The sequence below is a fragment of the Hydra vulgaris genome, chromosome 06 (assembly GCF_038396675.1).
Source record: "Hydra vulgaris chromosome 06, alternate assembly HydraT2T_AEP".
NCBI classification, from domain to species: Eukaryota; Metazoa; Cnidaria; class Hydrozoa; order Anthoathecata; family Hydridae; genus Hydra; species Hydra vulgaris.
Window position 1 is genome coordinate 25,759,577 of NC_088925.1, and position 20,424 is coordinate 25,780,000.

The window sequence follows — 20,424 nt, forward strand, 5'->3', positions numbered from 1 at the left end:
CTGATGCTGAAAAAAATGCTTAAAAACGAAACATGAATTGAAAGCAGCTGGTAATGATCCAAAACAATTAAAGTTAATGGCAGGTCGCGCGTCAGTGCAAGTGCCACAAATACAGAGAAAAGCTGGGACATCATTTGCAACAACAGAGAATGTAGAATTAACATCAACATCCATTATGAATATCGCAAGTAAGCCTATTATTGAAACAGAGCCAATAACAAAGATTAGTGACCAATCTCTGTACAAGAAACAGACAATAATTAAGATGTCATAATTGCAGCAGGTAAAGGAGCAGAACTACAAACTGAGAGAGTCCCTGTAGAAATGGGTAACTATGAAGTGCCTGTTACTGCAACTCTAGCAGAAAAGGTTATTTAGAAGCAACCAGACAACGTTGTAAATGTCAATAAAAATGATCCAGCTAAATTTCTAAAGCTGAAAAATGCAAAGACAATTGATAAAAAGCAAATTAATGTATTAGAGCCAAATCAGTCAACAAAACATTCAAGGTTATCTAAGTATTACACTGAGTCGATTAAAGTTAATGACATTAAAGTTGTGCAGAAAAGGTCATGACTAACTTACTCTCTACTATTGTTTATTTATGCTTTGGATCAAGAGAGGACACAAATTCTTTACGTGATGGATTTGAAAATTAGTCAAGCTTAAGTCACATAACAAAGCATTGCATTCAGAAAAACCATGGAAATGCTGCTGAAGCAGCATTTCGATTTGTGGAGTTTCAATTGTGGAGTCTGAAAATGCATGGTCAGCAATGCTATGGTCCATGCATTTTCAGACTCCACAATTGATAAAATATTAAATATTGAAACCATGAAAAACGTAAAGAAGCGGAGAAACTATATCAATACCTAATACGAGTTATTGATGCTATTCGGTATTTGCTCGCAGAGATTATTTCTTTACGTGAAAATGAGGAAGCAAACTATTACAATGACTCTGAAAAAAGTGAAATCTTTCAATGTAGCTCGGGTAAATTTCTAAAGTTGTTAAATTAATTCAGTCAGTATGATAAGGTGCTGAATAAAAAATTTTCAAATGTTCGCAGTACTCAAAAACAATCTGCTGGAAGGGGTGCTATAATTACGCCTCTTTTTAATTATACACAAAACAAGCTAATTCATACTATGACACAGATAGTTAAGAAGGGTATTTCAGAAGAGGTAAATAACTCAGTATTCTTTTTACCATCAGTTGATGGTATCAGGGATATTATACTCTGTAACCAAACTTCTATTGTATTACATTATGTTACGCTTGCTGCAGATAAAGCCGTTGTAAAGGAATATCTGATTTAAATGATTGAAACTGGAACAACTACTGGTGAAGGAAAAAGAGAAAAAATCAAAAATGAAATTAAATCAATTAACGTAGATATTTAAAAGTGTGTAGGTATGTCTTTTGATGGTGCGAGCAATATGCAAGGAACAAACAAAGGAGTTGCAACATATTTGAAGCAGTGTTCTCCCATGGCAACAAATATTTATTGTGGATTTCATGGAACAAATCTGGTTATGAAAGCTTGTGCAAAATCTTCTGTTGTTTCTGTCCACTCTATTTTAACAAAAAATAAGCCTCGTAATGTGCAGAAATAAAAGACTTTTCTTTACGGAAACTCAAGGAAACGAAATAATATTTTTGAGAAGTGGAAATCTCTTCTTGAGAATGTGTCAGTCTATTGAACTGGTTGCTACCCACAGTGTTCGTTTTAGTGCCATACAAAATGCTACAGACCGACTGCTGACACTATACCGTGCAGTAATCAGTTGCCTTGAACAAATCTCAAATGAGATTTAATTTAAAATAAATACTCGAAGTAAAGTACAAGGTCTTTTATCCTGATTTCAGTCATATGAAACAATTGTGACTTTATGTCTCTTCAAAGAAATTTTTACTATCTTGGGTCCCCTAAATAAAATTCTTTAAGGAGAAACACTTGATTTTTCGTTTGTTTTAATGTCTGTCGATGTATCACTGGAAGAGCTTCACGTATCAAGGGACAGTGCTGACTTACATAAACTTAGCATAAGAGAACATGTCAAAACTCGTCTAGCAAATCGGTTGATATCAGATCATGGGGATCGTGTTCTCTTGTCAGTGGAACATGAGAAAATGTAGAGTTTAACCCATTCAGACATAATAAAAAACTATGTTGATACAAATGAGTTACGTAATATTTTGTATCCATGAAAAAATTTTTTTAGTATAAATATAATTTTTTATTTGTCTCTCGTTAAAAGTACTTTACTGGGCCCCTCTTCTGGAAATTCGTACCTGTTTTTCAGGTGCCACCACGTCTCTGGTGTATATATATATATATATATATATATATATATATATATATATATATATATATATATATATATATATATATATATATATGTATATAAAAGTATATAATAGTGTAGACATTGAAATATTAGAAGCTGAATTTGCATAATAACATGGTCCATTGCAAAGACTCAATTGATCTTACAAAGAGAAAAAGAATAGATTTTTTTTGGGGTTGTTTATCAAACAATATATGTATAACTTAGAACTTGAAGTCTTTTTCTTGAACATTTTTTAACTTTACAAATTTTCATAACTAAATATTTACATTTGAAAATCACTATTTTTTTTTAATTAGTTTTTATGTAAATTTTTTAACAATTTTCAAAAGGTTATTTTATGTATTGAAATTTATCTATGTATTATTACGTACGTGACATGAAATTTTTAAATTAATTAAACACTAGATTGTTATATATCATTAGAAAGGTTTTTAATGCAGTATTTTAAAAGTAAAAAAATTGTTAAAATTGAACAATTCTACAAAAAGTTATGGCATTTTGAGTACCGAACTTTTGATATATGGATTTCTTGAAGAAACTGTGATCAAATTTAAGGTTTTTTTAACTTAAAACATCATAACTTGATCAATTCTTATCGAAATACATACAACTTGGTATCAAATGATAGATCGTACAAAGGCCAATATGTATTTACAAAGATTGTACGAAGGGCGCTAGAGGGGCGTCTACAAAACTCTTTATCATATTGAAAAATGTAGATTTTTTAAAAGAAAATATTATTATTAAATAAAAATTTATAATTTTTATTTGTATTTTTAATATATTCAAATAGGCGACCATCAAATATGATTTGGATACTTTAGGTTGATAGGCCAGAAGTCTATTTGGCTTCGGGCGCACCCTCTGACCCAATATCAAGATTATTACTTAGTATCTTCATATCACAGGTTTGTATTTAAAATAAGGCAGGTCTTTACCTCTATTCTGGGCCCATATGCGGAAGGCCCTTTTTGATTTAGGCCCAGGGTGGCGCAAAACCAAGAAATCACTCCTAGATAAGCCTATATTTAAAAAAAAATTAAATGAGTGTTCAAAAAATTAAAATGAAAAACAAAAATTAAAACACAGTAAAAAACTTACCAAGGAGGTTTTGGTTTTCACTCTTGATGCCAGATGGCAGTGATGACGTGGATGAAGCAGGTAAATTTTTTAAACTTTTAGTATGAAATAAGTTCAATAAAAATTATAAAGAATATTGTTTATTTAGTAAAAAACCATTTAAAAAAACAAATTTACAACATCATTAAGATCTACCAAGTTCCTCCCTTTTGCGTCTCTTACCTCCTTTAGTGTCTCCGTAATAGAAAGTGAGAAATACCTTTTATATTGTCGCTTCAAGACAACTTGCACAGCATTAAGACAAGCAGAAGTCATTTTTTTGAGCTAGTTATCAATAAAGCTTATACGAGTTTTAGTGGTTAGCAATGGAGGAATGATTTTTAAATGTTAGGGCAAGAATATTCCCAAAAAAATATGTTCTTCTGTAAAACTGAGCAGCTGGATTAGAATTACAATTTGTAACTATTAGCAAAACTTTTTTCACTAACTGAATACCAGAAACATGATCAAAAGTTGTATCCTCAGCTAAAACATAAAACTTTTTCACCCAAGACTCAGTAAGAAGTTTTCCAAACAATGCAAGCACGCACATTTCTTTTATGGCAGTTTTATTACATAATGCCCCTCTTAAAATTGCTAGCAAATTTCTACATTTTACTGTTCCAACAGTGAGGAAATCTTTAAACTTACTATAATGCTTTATAAAAATGAAACAAATATGAAAACGAATATGAAGCCAATTTCCACAATATCTAGGAATAATACTTCGTAGATCACCTTTGATGTCTATAAACCTCATTTTTTTCATTGCTAAAATAATTTTAACTGCCATACAATCATTTCCGAATAGTTAGCAACTCTCACTCTCAAGAGACTGTAATGCTGAGCGACATAAAACTGCAATTGTGTCAAGAAGTTCAAATATGTTCAAATGGCAGTTCAGCTCATTCAAATTCTTGCCCCAGGTTGAACAAACCTTGCTTATAGTAAGATGGTTGACTGTAACTCTGTCTGACATTGTGTTACATATATTTTCAATAATCGAGTTACGACATTCATCAAAGCTACTTTGGTAGAAATCTAAATAAACAAATGACATATAATCAATTGAAGTGCATATATGACTTTCATAATTAAGTGTTGTTCCTCCTGGTAACTGATCTAGAGCAATAACAAGGCATTTATCTTTAGATGTTAAGTTAATGCTATTAATGTGGACACTTTCTTGTGTTGTAGCATCAAACTCAATAGTAAGATTATTATTATCCATAGCCCACTCTGCTGCTTGCAAATCTGAAATACTGCCAAGTTCACGAGTCCTTTGCTTAATAGTACTTCGATGAAGAATATTATTAAAAATAACACCCATAAAATGCCTTATTTCGTACATAAGATATGGAATGTTACCTGTTGGTATATTACACAACAACGTATTTTAAATTATTATTCTTATTTGTAATAAATATGTTTTTTCATCTTCTGGCATAATTACACTTCTTTCCTCCTAAATCTGGAGCAAATCATTCTCCAAACTAGCAATTATCCTGTTACTTGTCAAAACAGCAGCATTATGCTTAGTTTTGAGTTGCCTTAACTTATGCTTTTCCTTTAATTTAAAATGATGAATCTGCTCACCGTAATTTTATTTTTGTGTGTATTTTTTAAGATCTAGTTTTTCTGCCCTTAAAACTTTTTTTTTGTTTAATATTTTGTCTTAGAACACATAATTAATTTAGCATGCTGTTTAATTCAGCTTTTAGTAGTGCTATATTGTTCCGACGTTCTTTGTAAGACTTAGCAAACCGAGAAGATAAGTAAGATTGTTTTATAGGGCCTAATTTCTCTCTAAATATATGTTTAGTTACATCTCATTCGCTATAACCTGCAGATGTTGATGTTCCACTCGTTAAAGGAGATAAAACATTCGTATTGGTATATGAAACATCCGAGGAGCCTGATGATAATACAATATGAGGCAAACTTGATATATGGCTTAATAAAGGTTTATTGCAAAATTCAACACTTACTGTCCTCAGCCCTGTTTAAATTTCTAGCCCAATACGATGATTTATTTATGAGACTCTTAACCTGATTTTCACATGTTTCTATCTCAAAATGTTTAGTGACTTGTTGAGATGTTTTGAGAAACGAATCACTATTTTTTGTAAATAATAAAAAACTGTCCATTTTTACAAACTGTATTACACTCTGTATTAGAGTCAATGCCTATTTGCGACAATTCAAAATTAGCAGTTAAATAACACAAACTTTGTTTTGGCCCTATGATAGGAGAAAAAAAAGTTTAATTTTTATAATTAAAAATTAAAATATTTAAATAATGGTAAATATAATGATATTACAATTTAGTACAATTAAATAATCTATATGCGAGTGTATCGCATTATTGATGCTTAAAATAGTTATCTAATTGAAGTATAATATTAAGGTGTCTGAGAATACTTTTTTTTCCAATGAAATTAGACAGGTAGTAAGAAAAAAGGTTTTTAAAAGTGAGAGAATATATTAAAAAAATAAACCAGCATTCCTTTGATATATACTTGATGTCCGAACAACAGCAAATCTTTACCTAATCGGAGTATAGTATTAATGTGTCTGAGTATGCTTTTTTCTCAATGAAATTTGGCAGGTAGTAAGAAAAAAGTTTTTTAAAGTTGAGAAAATATATTAGAAAAATGAACCAGCATTCTTTCGATATATACTTGATGTCCAAAAACAAGCAAATTTTTACCTAGTTGTAGTAGAATATTATGGTGCCTGAGTATAATTTTTTTTCAATGAAATTTCGCAGGTAGTAAGAAAAAAAATTTTTAAAGTTGAGAAAACATATTAGAAAGATGAGCCAGCATTCCTTCGATATATACTCGATGTCCAAAAAACAAGCAAATTTTTAACAACAATAAATTCATAATAAATAAAATTTTAACTCAAAGAAATCCATGTAAAATTAAAGCTCCATAATTCTAGTATTCAAAAAATATTTATGTTGATACATATTTCTAAAAAATAACAGAGCAAAACAAGTTCATACCATGCAACTTTTCAACTAACTTGAAAAAACGTGTCACAGAATTTGGCCGAAAAAACGGCTTTGTAAAATCCGGATTTACGCGTACCTAGTATTACATAAAAACTGTTATGATTAATAAATAATTATATAACATTTAATTTTAGTATTTTTTCACAGTTAACTATAGTTTATTTTAGAATCTTATAAAAGATCCCAAAAAATTGAGGAGATTTCTAGTAAATTCGCAACTAAAAATAAATAAATAGTTATTTTATGTGCTCATATAAATATACAAAAAATGCTTTTACAAAAATGGTTGACAAGAAAGTTGTAATGTTTTTAAGTGGCTTTCTACAACTTTTTTTCAAATATATTTTTTTTAATAAAAGTATTTTTTCATTTACAGATGCATTTCTTTTTTCTAACTCTGCTAACTCGCTTTTAGAAATAAAGTACTCTCTTAGGGCCTGTAGCTTTAGCACTTCTTCCCTAAGTTTAAATTTCTCCTCAGTTAAGCAACTCCATAATAACAGTTGGCAGGTGGAGAGCTGGAATAAGTCTAGTGTGCAAGATTTAAAAAACAAAGATTTATCGTTTTTTAATATATCATAATCTTGCACATTAGATCGTTTAGTTTGTCCTGAGTTGTCTTTGTTCCCATTTTCTGATGTAGTAGCAGTGTCTAGTATTGTGCACCTTGCACCATTAATTACAACTGGAATAACAGTATTCTGTATATCGCAAACAAAATCGATGTTATTGGTTTCCACACCTACCAAACAGAAAAATATTGGAGAATTTTCTCTGTATATATCCAATATTTTCTGGGTCATTTTAGTTAAAATAAAATTACTGGTCCTCCCCCCCGTCATAATTTTTTGTTGTTGTTATAGAAATCTCTTTTTTTGCATTTTTCAGAAGATCTTTACATATACCTTTCACACTGGTAACTGTCCTTTTATAAAATCCTAAGCTGGTGATGATGGTATTTGTGAAAAATTCGCCGAGTTTCTTTGAGTCTTGCAAAAAGAGTTAATGAATACATTAAATACCCAACTAATCCACATGTTTTAAATAGGCGTAGAGTAAATTTTTATGATGTGGCAGAATTTCCAAGAATAACTGGATTAATAGACAATACATTTGCATACAAAAACCACGCGAGCACGAATATGTTTATGTCAATAAATCTTCAAGTCATTCAATGCGGTGTGTGATTATAACGGAAAGTTTATTGATTTTGTTGCATAATGGCCTGGTAGCACACACGATTAACACACAATTTTAAAAGAATCAAAACTTGGTAAAAAATTTATAGATGGCATTCTTAAAGGTTTATTACTTGGTAATTCCGGATATCCATGTTTTCGTTGGTTCCTTACGCCATATCTAAGTCCAACTACAGCAGCTCAGCGTCGATATAACATATCTTTAAGAAAAACAAAGGTTTTAATTGAACAAGTGTTTGGAAGGTGGAAAAGGCGGTTTCATTTGCTTCATGGAGAGGTTCGAATGACCCCAGAAAGAACCTGCACCATCATTGCTGCTTGCGCTATATTGCATAATTTAGCAACAGAGTTAAACGATGTGGACATAGATGACAATCCAATTGAAAATTATGAAAATAATATTGAAGAGCTTAGTTGTTGAAAATAACTTTCGATTTCGTGATGATTTTGCTTTGCGACATTTTGGACCATAAATTATTTTAATATTTTCTATGTTATAAATTATAAAAATTTTTTCGTATTGTAACGTGTTTTAATTAAATTTACGCAGCAGTCATTAATAAAAAAACGCTTAGATGTGATGAAAAAAACAGCACGAAAACTAGTTAACGGAGCTCGCTAATGGAAGAACTTTAACTGAAAAAATTATTGGAGCTGTTAATAAGCGGAGTCTAAACGGAAGGATGGTTCTCCTTTTTATAACCTTTTTATAGGATGATCCTATTTTTTATAACCGGTCGTTAAAATTTTTTTCTTAACGGACACTCAAATTTTTCATTACTTTAACGGAGAGTTGTGAATACGGCTGCTGGAAAACTAAAATTAGTGAAATAAAATGACACATTTAGTTTCTAAAAAACTGATAGTTTTTCCAATATGAATTGTTGGAAAACCAATTCAAATTTGTCTTCGTTTCTTTAACAAAAAAATAATATAGTTTTTTGTACACGTCAAAAAACGTTTTGGTTTTTAATGAAACTGATTGATTTTCTAGATAATCAATGAAAAAGCAATTTTTGTAAGAGTGGAGTATTTTACGTATTTGCAATGATCAATGCCATCAGACGAAAGACTTGTATAGTTTTTCGATTTTATTGATTAAATATAATCTTTTTGTTTTTGAAAATTATAATAAATAATATTATAGTAATACAAGTTCAAAATTTTGTTTTTCTAAATTTAGTCATATGGGTAAAAAAAAAAGAAATACCGGGCTTTGAATCCATTTAAAACAAACATGACATTCATTTAAAACATCGTGATTTTCAATTAAAATATTTAACGCATGCGCAATCGCAAAGTTTTATATTATTCACAAAAAAAAAGATTTTGTTTACATATTTATTAATCTAATGTTATATAAATTTATTTTTATTAGTATTGTATTAATTTATTTTAATTTAATAGAATTTATTTATTTTTAAATGGATGCTGTATCTGTTTTAAATGGATGCAAAGCCCGCTAAGGTGAACACATATGTATACGTATTTATTCAGCTTCAATTATTCTATGCCATTTAGGTACACATTTTTTACATGACCTTATCTTATTGGTAAAACAACCATAACGTTCATTTTAAACATACATGATGATCAGCACCTTTTTATTATATAATAATATTTATTTTTTATGATCAAGTAACTGCGCATTTAGCTGCTTTGGATATTATCCAAAGCAGCTAAATGCGAATGCCTTATCCATTGGATAAGGCGTTCACTTCAAACTCGGAATGGCCGTTGTTTAAATCTCCATTTAGACAGTTTTAATTCTTTTTCTTTAACATCTAGTTGCTCTTATATTTGCTGTGACACCATTTCGCTATTCTTTTTTTATAGAATACACATCTCTTAACATTAAGCCTCTCAGAGTATTTTCTAAGCAAGGCGTACACACATACCGGGTTGCATATTTTGAAACCCTATGCAGACTCAGAATAGGTAGAAATATGAGCAATCTGATTCGCTGATATTGAAAGAGAGGCAAGTGTGCATTTGTTAAAAAATATAATTAAAATCAAAACAAACAGGTTTTTGAAATAAATTTCAAAGTAATAATAAACTAAGTTTATCAATACAAGTCTTGTGTTACTATCAACACAGGAAATTAGTTTTATTTTAGTTAACTTCAGAGCATTTAAAAGGTATCAAAATACAAGAGAATTTTCACTCGTAAAAATCTCAAAATGTCAATAAGGTATATCTTGGTGATAGGGATTTCATCTGCTGTTAATTTAAAGAAATCGAAAAAAAAAATTTGTTAAAGTAAATTCGAAAAGATCTATAAATGTGTTTCTCGTAAAATATAATGTCCTTGGCTTTAAAGCATACTCAAACACAAAGTTTATATGCCGTTGATATGCAGTTGCACGAGACTACTGGTGAAGAACTTTATTTATAAATTGATTTATAAGTTAATTACAAAGAGTTAAACATTAAAGTTTTTAAAAAAAAAAATTTGTACTGATTGCAAAATTAGCTTACATGTTTCATGTCAATATATGAACTCTAACGAGATTTTATTTTCATGTTTTGTTTCAACCTTAGTTTTGAGAAAACTGATATTTTTTTTATTACATAACTCTAATAAAACTTCGTTCTGAAACCATTAAATTCTTTTCAAAGGTTTACAAAAAGTTTGGCAGAATACATTAATTTATATATAAAAGATGACAATTGGATATTAATACTCTGTTTGAAATTTTTCACAAAAAAATAAAAATTTATGTTTGTCTAGTGAACAATAGTTTTTTGTACTGTTACATATAAACACTGACATAAAAAGCAAGAAAAATTATTGTAAGTTAAATAATTTGAAGGTAAGTCAAATAATTTGACCCAATAAAAGTGGATTGTGGCATCAAAAAAAATGCAAATTATTGTGGTATTTGTTTTTATTGTAATAATTGAAAAACAAAGAGAACAAAATTAAGTGGTAAAAATTAAATATTTTAATGGAAAAAGAGTAATCAAGAAAAGAAAAGAAGATTTTATAAAAAAGAAGTAAGTTGTCATGCTATGTGTTTTTGTTATTATAAAATGTTTTTGTATAAACTCTTGAAATATTCAATGTGAATTTGCATGTTTCTTTTTTCTACCTCTTTACCCTTGGTTCTCCATTAAGATGTGGTACAACGTTTTGTAATCTGTTAATTACTAGATAATCCTGCGTTTAAAGCTAAATTGTAAATGTGAAAAAATTTATAAATACAAAAGAAGTGATATTTGTTTTTCTACGGAACAGTTTTTTTGTACAGTTACATATAAGCTTTGATATTACAAGCCAGCAAAGAGTATTGAATTTTTTTACAAAAGAGTATTGAATCATTATACAAGAGGTATTCACAGAAATTCAAAAAAAGCGCACTTGATTTTATTGGTTATACCAAAAATAACATAAAGAAACTATTTTAAAAAAATTTGGAACGAAAATGCATTTTATAAAAATTTTTTTTTTTTTTCATTTTTTTAGAGCTAACAGATTTTTTTTTCTTCAAAAGTATTTATTGCAAAATAAATTGATAGCATAATAAACATGAAATTTATCAAAATTTGTTGCTTTATTTGATATTATTTACCATCAGTTGCTATTAGAGGGTAAACATTATTTACCAATTTTAGAATAAAATTACCAATTTTTTTTCAGGTTAATAGCTATATATCAACAAGCATGTTTTATATGTATTTACTTTTGAAATTGAAATAAACTACAACATGTAGTTTTCTTGTTTCTACCTTTTACACTTAGTTCTTCATAAAGGTGTGGTAAGTTAGGAGTTACTCCTTTTTAGTCATCAATGAACTATATCAAAACACACTTGTAGAAATCAAGTTATAGACTTTTTCTTCTGGTTTATTATGTTACAAAGTTTTGTAATCTTTCATTACTAAAATATCTAAGGCAATCCTAATAAAAATAAATTTATATAATATTAGATAAATAAATATATAAGTAAAACCTTTTTTTATTAATAATATAGGACATTGAGATTGCGCATGCGTTAAATGTTTTTATTGAAAATCACGATTATTTTGATTGTCACGATGTTTTAAATGGATGTCATTTTTGTTTTATATGGATGTAAAACCCGGTAAAAGAAGACGTGAACGAAATAAACTGAATTAAAAAGTATATTTGATTAGGCAGTCACGTGTCCCACTTTTAACCTGACCAAAAAATTTTTGAATGCACCATCTCAATCCTCCTTATTTGGTACCAGAACACACCAAAAAAGTTTTGTCTCCAAGCCAAGGGGTTTTAGTACAAGGTATTTTCATATGCAAGGTTACATTGAACTTTTCGCCCTCCTTTTCCCCTTTCATGGTGCCCCTGATTAATTATTGAACAGTAGAAAATTGTCCATTTTTCAGTTATTTTTGTTCTGAAAAAAAAATCTTTCATTTAACAGTTAATACTAATACACATTGGTTATTTAAAGACAAATAAACTCAAAAATCACATAATATTTACATACAATCACTTCTTTACATGTCTTTTCCAACCTCTTTTCTGTTTTTTTGCATAACCTGCATGGTATTCTGTAGAAGACTTTTGTCATGACTCACAGCCACAAAATCCTGCACAAGTTTGATGTGGCGCTCAGCCCTGTCATTTACTACTGCTAGATTCTCCATTTGATGTTGAAAATGTCTGTGGGAATCATTTTCAAAGTTATTCTTTATCCACGTGTTTATTACTTCCATAGTTATACCTAGCTATGTAAAGAGCAGCCAGGACTCCTTAGTGATAAAGTCAGACAAATCTGACATGGAAACCACATGAGTTTGAAGGTGAGATTGTTCCCTTTCGAAATCATCAGGTTGCGGAGAAATAAAACCTAGCAGCTTCTGAGCTTATCCAGCTTTTTCCTTCAGTTCTAAATGTCTATTTGCAATTGAAAGAATAACTAGCAATGGGGTCAGGTACAACTATGACGGACCAAGCTTGCATGGATCAGCTTTTCCAGGGGACCATACTAAGATAAATATAACTTATTGCTCATTACTTCATAAGCAAGCTTAAAAGCATCCAAATCATGTAATTAAGTCTGGGCCACCAGAGGAGACTTTAAAAAAAATGCTCTATTAAATATGACAATAAAGTCAGTTGACAGTTCGAACATATCTTTCTCACTTTTATTCAACTTTAAATTAATCTTTAAAGTCAGTACATTGTAAGCAAGTATAGACAATCAGCCATGAAACTTGCTTGATTGTGGGCACCTGGTTGTTTGAACTGGAAACCAGGTACATGGCCACCAAGGTAAATGACTATTAGCTCACAAAGAACTTTATAATCTCCCCTTTGAAAGCAATCTTGTTTTAGTATGTTATGCAGAAGCTCTTAGTACCTTATACCCTTTTATGAAAATCAGTACCTACCATATACTCCTCTTTCCATAATTGAAAAAAAGCAACTGATTGTCATTATTTGCCCTTTTTCTTATTTCTGGTCAGATTTTTTGAAAATCTTTATATATTGCACGTGATGGAAATTTTGTTGAACTTTGAATATAATCCATTGTATGGGAAATATACTCTTCAGATATATGGTGCCTTAAAAGATAAATGTTGAAAAGACACAAAATGTACAAATTTCGCAACAGTTTTGTGCAACAAACTTTTTAATTTTTTTATCAAAATATTTAATTACCTACATAGCAGCCATAGCACAGACCTTTTAAGCACATGATCCACCAGGAACTTAATTGCACCCTTGTATTTTCCAGTATTAGAGGCTATTGTATCTGTACTACAACCAATGATCTGGTCAGTGAGCTCATAATACTTCAATATGTTCTGAAAAGCTGTAGCTTAATCCTGCCCTTTAGATGACTTGATTTCTAGAACTTCTAGTAAGAAATCTAAGAGTTCATTGATCTGGGGGATGATATACTGAGAGCTAGCCTTTTTTACAGTTTCAGACATTTTTTTGTCAGTTCGATAGTGTTTGACCAGTTTTGTATCAAAATGAATGATGACCTTTAAACTCCGAACTTTGTCCAAATTTTCTTCTCTCACTATTCTAACTTCATTTTTAATCACAATCTTTTTGTTTCTATGTAGACTACTCTTTGATACAGGAACTGTATTAAGATCAACACCATCAATCTCAGCTCGAGTTACAGCTTGAAGACTGACCTTGTACCTAGCCAAGAAAGGAACCCATTTGTCAAGAATATCAATTTTTGAAAGCTCATTGTAAACTCTATCTTCACTGATCTTTTTTTTTTTTTCGGCATGGTTCAAATTCACTGGCCCTCGTACCACTTGAAGATAATTCTTCCAGTGGTACGAGTGATCTCAAAATTTAATAGATCTCAAAATCTTTCCTCTATAGCTTTTTTCTTTGACATTTGTTTTTCTTTTTTATGTTATTCTTCTCAACGCATACTTTCTATCATATCTAACATTCGCTTTTCCCCGTTTATGATTTTTTCTCGATAATATTTAACTTTCCCTGTGTCAAACTTAACCATTTCACCTTTGAATGCTCTCTTTGGGAACTCAATATCTTCTGTCTTTACTTGCTTGTCTCTATTTTTGTCAGCTCTTATAAGTTTTAAGTCTATTTTATAAACAGGAAAAGTACAGTTTGCTTCTTTTATAAAACACTCTGTTTTTGTTTTTTTAACATTGCTCTTCTTTGATCTTGCTTATTTCCATAAGAGCTCTAAGACTACACAGTTTCTTGTAGCGTTCTCAAGAATTCTTAAGCTTCTTCTTCACTACTTGTTCTGTAACCCGAAATTTTGAATCAAACCCAACCTTATCCCAAAGACTTTACAGCACTCTTAGAATGCATACTCCAGTAAATTCTCGCCTGTTACTTTTCTTCCATTCCCTCCAATGCAAAGCGTAGATCTTAATATTTCTTTTGTGCACCGAATAGTCTTGCATTTTGATTAATCTTACTTGACCTGAGCCAATATATTCGACGACAAACTTCTCCCAGTGTGGGTTGTCTATGCAAAATTTAAAAAGGAAAGAAAAAGTCTTTACATATTTCTTTCAATTAAATCTTAAAATAATACCTGTTTGGTGCAAACATATGTAGTGGATGCTGAAGTATGTAGATTTTTCTTTTACACCTATTATTTTTCTGTTTAGCTGAATTTATGTTGCAGGATGTACCTACGGTTCCTGGTATTAGAATAGAGGCTTCTTTATATTATGTCTTGGATGAATAAAATCTTACTTTATTCATCCAAGACATAATATTTCAATTGTTGTATAAAAATCTCATTGTATGTCTTAAACAAGTTGAATTTACATTTTTAATTTATATTTGTTTATTTCTTATACTTTTTTTTAAAGATTTTATGATAAAAATATCAATTACTTCTTTAAAATATATCAATTTATGATGCATAAAATAATGATTCCTACAGACATTTTTAACATCGAATGGAGAATCTAGCAGTAGTAAATGACAGGGCTGAGCGCCACATCAAACTTGTGCATGATTTTATGGCTGAAAGTCAAGACGAAAGTCTTCTACAGAATATTATACAGGTTGTGCAAAAAACCAAAAAAAGGTTGGAAAAGACATAAAAAAAAGTGATTTTAAGTAAATTTTATGTGATTTTTGAGTTTATGTCTTTAAATGACCAATGTGTATTAGTATTAACTGTTAAATAAAAGATTTTTTTTTCAGAACAAAAATAACTGGAAAATGGATGATTTTCTACTGTTCAATCATTAATCAGGGGGCACTAACAAAAGGGTGGGAAATTCAATGCAACCTTACATATGAAAATACCTTTTACTGGAAACATTCAAAAATTTTTTGGTCAGGTTAAGATTGAGACCATTATTAGGCAGCTTAAGGAAGGAAATTTTTTTAACTATATGATCAATGCCCGTATGCGTATAGTTTTCCTCTTCTTCTATAGAGCTCTAATTATTTGTTAAAAATTGAAAATATATAGTAAATCTTTTCAATAGGTTTAATTACCTGTGACTTATTTTCCAAAGTAAAACATATTCTGATCAATAACTGCAGATCACAACGTAGCTAAGGCTATCATACTAACAAATGTGAAGTTCATTTTAACAGGCATCCACTGACTCTTGAAAGGGAAAGGCTTGTAAAGTTTTTTTCCAGTTAGAATATCTGTTTGATATAAATCCTTTGTACAGGTCCTTTTCTTTTCTAAATGACACATTAAAGACATCTTTATTTGGGCAGCTTTTGCGCCGATCAAACAAAATACTTTGCCTTTCTTAAAGTAAAAGTCATTTACATTTTTTTTCCCACTTTTGTTAAAAAATTTTTCTTTTTAAAAAAACTTCTTTTTTTATTGATTTTGAATAAGTGCTATAAATAAAAGGCCCAACAAAACAAATTAAATCAGTTTCAGGGTCAAATCATTATGTTTTAACCAATGGCCTGTCGGTAACCATCTTCGATTTTCCTGATTTTTACACATTATTATGTACATTCTGTAGATAAGTTAAATTTGAAATTTCAGACTTCCAAGTACAACGGTTCATAAGTTATAGCCTTAGAAACATGACACAGTGCCCCCCCCCCTCGATTTACAAATGGTCAAAACAGACTACTTTAGAGCTGTATAACTTTTTTCTTACTTTTAACAAGTGTCTCATTTTTTCTAGAACTATTTTATGGATAGTTCTCTCTTTAAAAAAGTGTTTTTTGTTAACTTATGTTAAATTAGAAAAAAATTATGACTTCCTCTACTTTTTAAAAAATCCTGACATTGCTAAAATATGCTAAGATGAAACTAACTGTAGCATTATTCTATTCATACAAAAGTCTTTACAGATAAGTTTTCTGATTAGCTACTTTTGTCCGCAATAAATGGGCAAAATATAGGCAGCTTGTTGCAGTTTAGAACTTAAATATATCTAAAAGCAAAATGTCCACTCGCCTAAAAAGTCCAATTTTCAGCCATATTGAGATAGTTGTAAATTTTTCCGACACTTTATTTTGATCTAAGATTAACAGCATATAAGACCATTAAAATCAACTATCTGAAAATGCAAACATTATAAACTTTTCAAATTCACACCGAAAGTAACCTTATTTTTCAATTATCAACTGTTGAATGTGTTACAAGAAACCAGTGCCCCTCTAATCTACCAATTGGCCTATGTGAAGGGTGCAACAAATCATAAGTCATTTCTTGATTAAAAGAAAATATGGTTGGTTTTCCTCTCCTTGATCTGGTCTTTATAGTAAATAGGGGCAAAAATAAATTAATTTAGATATTTAGATACTTAATATCTAAATATCTAAATTAATTCTTTAAGTTCTATTTTATTATTATTATGTGGTTTTGACTCCCTCCAACCCACCAACCCCCACCCACTCACTAATGTTAGGGGGAGGTGAGGGAGGGGGGGGAGGGGGAAGGGGTGGCACTAATCAAAGGGGGATAGGGGGCAACCAACTTACAAAGATACAAGCATTCATTTTCTAATATGAAACATACATGATTCATTTTCTAATGAATATATAGTTAAGACTATTAGATCTTTATTGCATTTTTTCATAAGAAATTGCTTTTACCATAAGATTCGAATTTTGATAGTGACTATCAAAAAAGTGTGCCAAATTTTCCACCAAATTTGCAATGTTATGGTCTTAAAAGGAAATTGACAAAAGTTTATTAAATTACTAAAAGTTAGTTGTCCCCCCCTCTCCCTTTGATTGATGCCACCCCTCCCCTCCTCTCCCTCTCCTCCTTACCTTAGTGAGTGGGAGGGGGAGGGATAATGGTAGGAGGCTTCAACTATTATTTCCAACCCTTTGAGTAACATCAAAATTTATAAATTTGCAATACCGGATAGCATTCATCCAAGGGTTCTTTAATAATTGAGTCGTATCTATCTCCACCTACGAAATCATATAACAATTAAGTTTAACCACAACTCTGAGAAGATACTCACACTATCCCTACTTTATAAAAAAGGAGATTAGTCACTGGTCGAAAACAATAGATTGATACACCTTATTTGTATTGTTATCAAAATAGTTATAAAATCTTTTATTGTTTTACAACTTAACAATCATTTTTTGTTTAGTAACAATTAAGATGACTTTCATTCGTGTCAAGCTTAATGTTACTTATTACTATTTTGAAGCCTCGGAAAATAAAATCAATACATATAATATATCTTGATATATCGTAGGCTTTTGACACAGTTCTGCATCACCGTCTACTTCTAAAATTAAAAGCCGATATATAGAAGAAAAACTCCACAATTGGAGATCGGCAGCTGAGTATCAATATTAGTGGTACGTACTCGAAATGGATAAAAGTAACTAGTGGAGTCCTCCAGGGTTTAGTTCTTGGCCTAATTTCGCTTTTGATATATATTAATTATTTTCTTGGTTTGCTTTCAGTAGTTGAATCCGTATTTGCAGGTGATACTAAGTTACACAAATTACTTTTCTGGTAGCTCATTATGCAATAACATGCAAAACAATATGAATATTATAGCAACTGGGAAAAAATAAGAAAAATAAGTATTATGTCAAAAAATGTAGCTTTATGCACTTTGGAACCAACCAGGCTGTGAGGTGTGCGCTTTATTAAACCTTGACTATAGTCAAGGTTTAAAAAATCTTGCAAAAAGCGCACGCCTTGAGGCGGCGCTTTTTTAAACTTTGGGACCAACAAACGCAAAATTCATTGGTACACTTGCTGATACAAATCTAGAAAACTCTCTGGTAAAAAAAGACTTTGACGTGTTTGTCAAATGTAATTGGACTTTACCAACTCATGTAAATAGTGATTTTGTACTTTGTTCATTTCCCTTGTTTATCCTTACCTTGATTATTGCAAAAAAAACAATTAATCAAAAAAATTTTAGACAAGTCTATAAAAACTGTTCTTGTTTAAATAAAACTAACATGAACTAAGGTTTAATCTTTATTAGTGTCACAATCTTTATAAGTGTAGTTACAACATTTTCGTGTCCTCATTAAATACCATTTGGTACGCCTCATCAACATCCGTGATCGCGCCTATAAATAAAAAAAAACTTTTTTTTCTTCCCAATACTTCATGTTAATATATACTGATACATATTAGCTGAATAAATAACTATTTTAATTATAGATTTTCAAGGTCTTAATACGTAGACAATCGTACCTAGAACAGTAATTTTTTGTGAATTACAAGAATGTCTGTTTTCCTATTGATTATTGCAGAATGTTCATTTCTATTTGTCTGCCATCTTTGTGCATATGTCCACAGGATTGAACATTTGAAATAAGTCTACAGGGACGCCTCTAACTCATCTTGTCTCTGACAACATCTTTTGCGACATCCACATATAGCTTCCGCAGTTAATAGCGGAATTTTTCGAGACAAAATGATTTGGCTGCCAAATCATCTTGTCTCCGAAAACAATTCGGATTGTTTATGCTAATTGAAGGAAGGAACTAAAACAAATAATTATATAAATATAAATAAAGCCACCAAATAATTTTTGGCAGATGGTTGCTAATAGCTTAGGAAACGTTAAGGTGAGAATCTTATCGCTGTTTATCATAAGTTTTTAAATAACTTGAATTGAGTTGAATTAATTGAATAATTAATGGTTGCAGCCACATTCGGCTTGCTATAACAAAGTTTAGTTTTTCAATTATATCTGATTTGTCATTTACTGCTTTTCCGTTGTCATTTACTGCTTTTCCGTTAGCCAAAAGTTTGCTTAATAAATAGTTTCTCCTACATTTTATTTTTCATTATTATTTTATTTTTTCAATTACTTCCTTAATTATATTTCATATTTTTTTAGTGTTTCCGTTTTTTTTAATAACAACTTAGCAAAGTAAATATTTTTTGAGTATCTTTTTGTTTTTTGAATATACTTATTTATTTTTTGTAGCTATTTTTTTATAATTTTCAAAAATATTAATCATACAACTTTTGTTTAGTTATGCGAATTTTAGACATCTAAAAAATTAGAAGGGTTGACAAGATAGAAGTGGTGCGATTAAAATGCAGACCTTATGCATTGTAACTTCGTAGAGTTGCAGAATAAATTTCAAATCAACATTGAGTTTAAAAGGTCTGAGTATTTTTTTATGATACTCTTATTGATTTGTCGCCTATAAGTAGTGGATTTAAAAGATATTTTTTTAAATATAATATTGTTAGTTGTGAGAATGAACGACAAGTTGAAAAGAGACTTTAATTTTGTCTCTGCTATACCTGTATAACTTTATCGTTTGTATCACCAAGTAATGTAGAAAAGTAACTTGCAATGCTAATTGTAAAGATTTGTATTTCTTTTCTTAATTAGAATCTTAATTAATTTGAATCTTAATTAATAATTAGAATCTTAATTAGAATTTCTATTTCTTAATTGTAACGATTTGTATTTCGTTCTATTTTCAAAGAATTGTATTTCTTTAGAAAAGAGTATATAAACATTTTCACTTTATTGTTTGAAGCAAGCATGTTCAAGTTGCAATTATAATTACGTCACTAGTTTTATAAACTCAGATTTTTATATTTATTAATCTATATATATATATATATATATATATATATATATATATATATATATATATATATATATATATATATATATATATATATATATATATTATTTAATAAACTTTTCACTGCAGTTAACAATAAGTTTCCATCACGAGAATAATTTTTAAATCGTTTTCATGTTCGTCCAATAAAAATTTGAAAGTTTTTATTGAAAAGGTATTTTCATTTTCATGAAAATACTTCGACAATTCAGA

The 20,424-nt window shown here is 29.8% G+C and overlaps 1 protein-coding gene across 1 annotated transcript in view; it reads left to right on the plus strand.

Annotated features, from left to right (window-relative positions):
• The first annotated feature begins 1,247 nt into the window (after nucleotides 1-1,247).
• LOC100204108 (frizzled-1-like) overlaps nucleotides 1,248-20,424 on the plus strand; it is a 23,059-nt gene continuing 3,882 nt past the window's right edge. The window contains 2 exon segments of the mRNA NM_001309725.1: nucleotides 1,248-1,259; nucleotides 11,437-11,448. The gene's annotated coding sequence lies outside the window, so the exon portion shown is untranslated.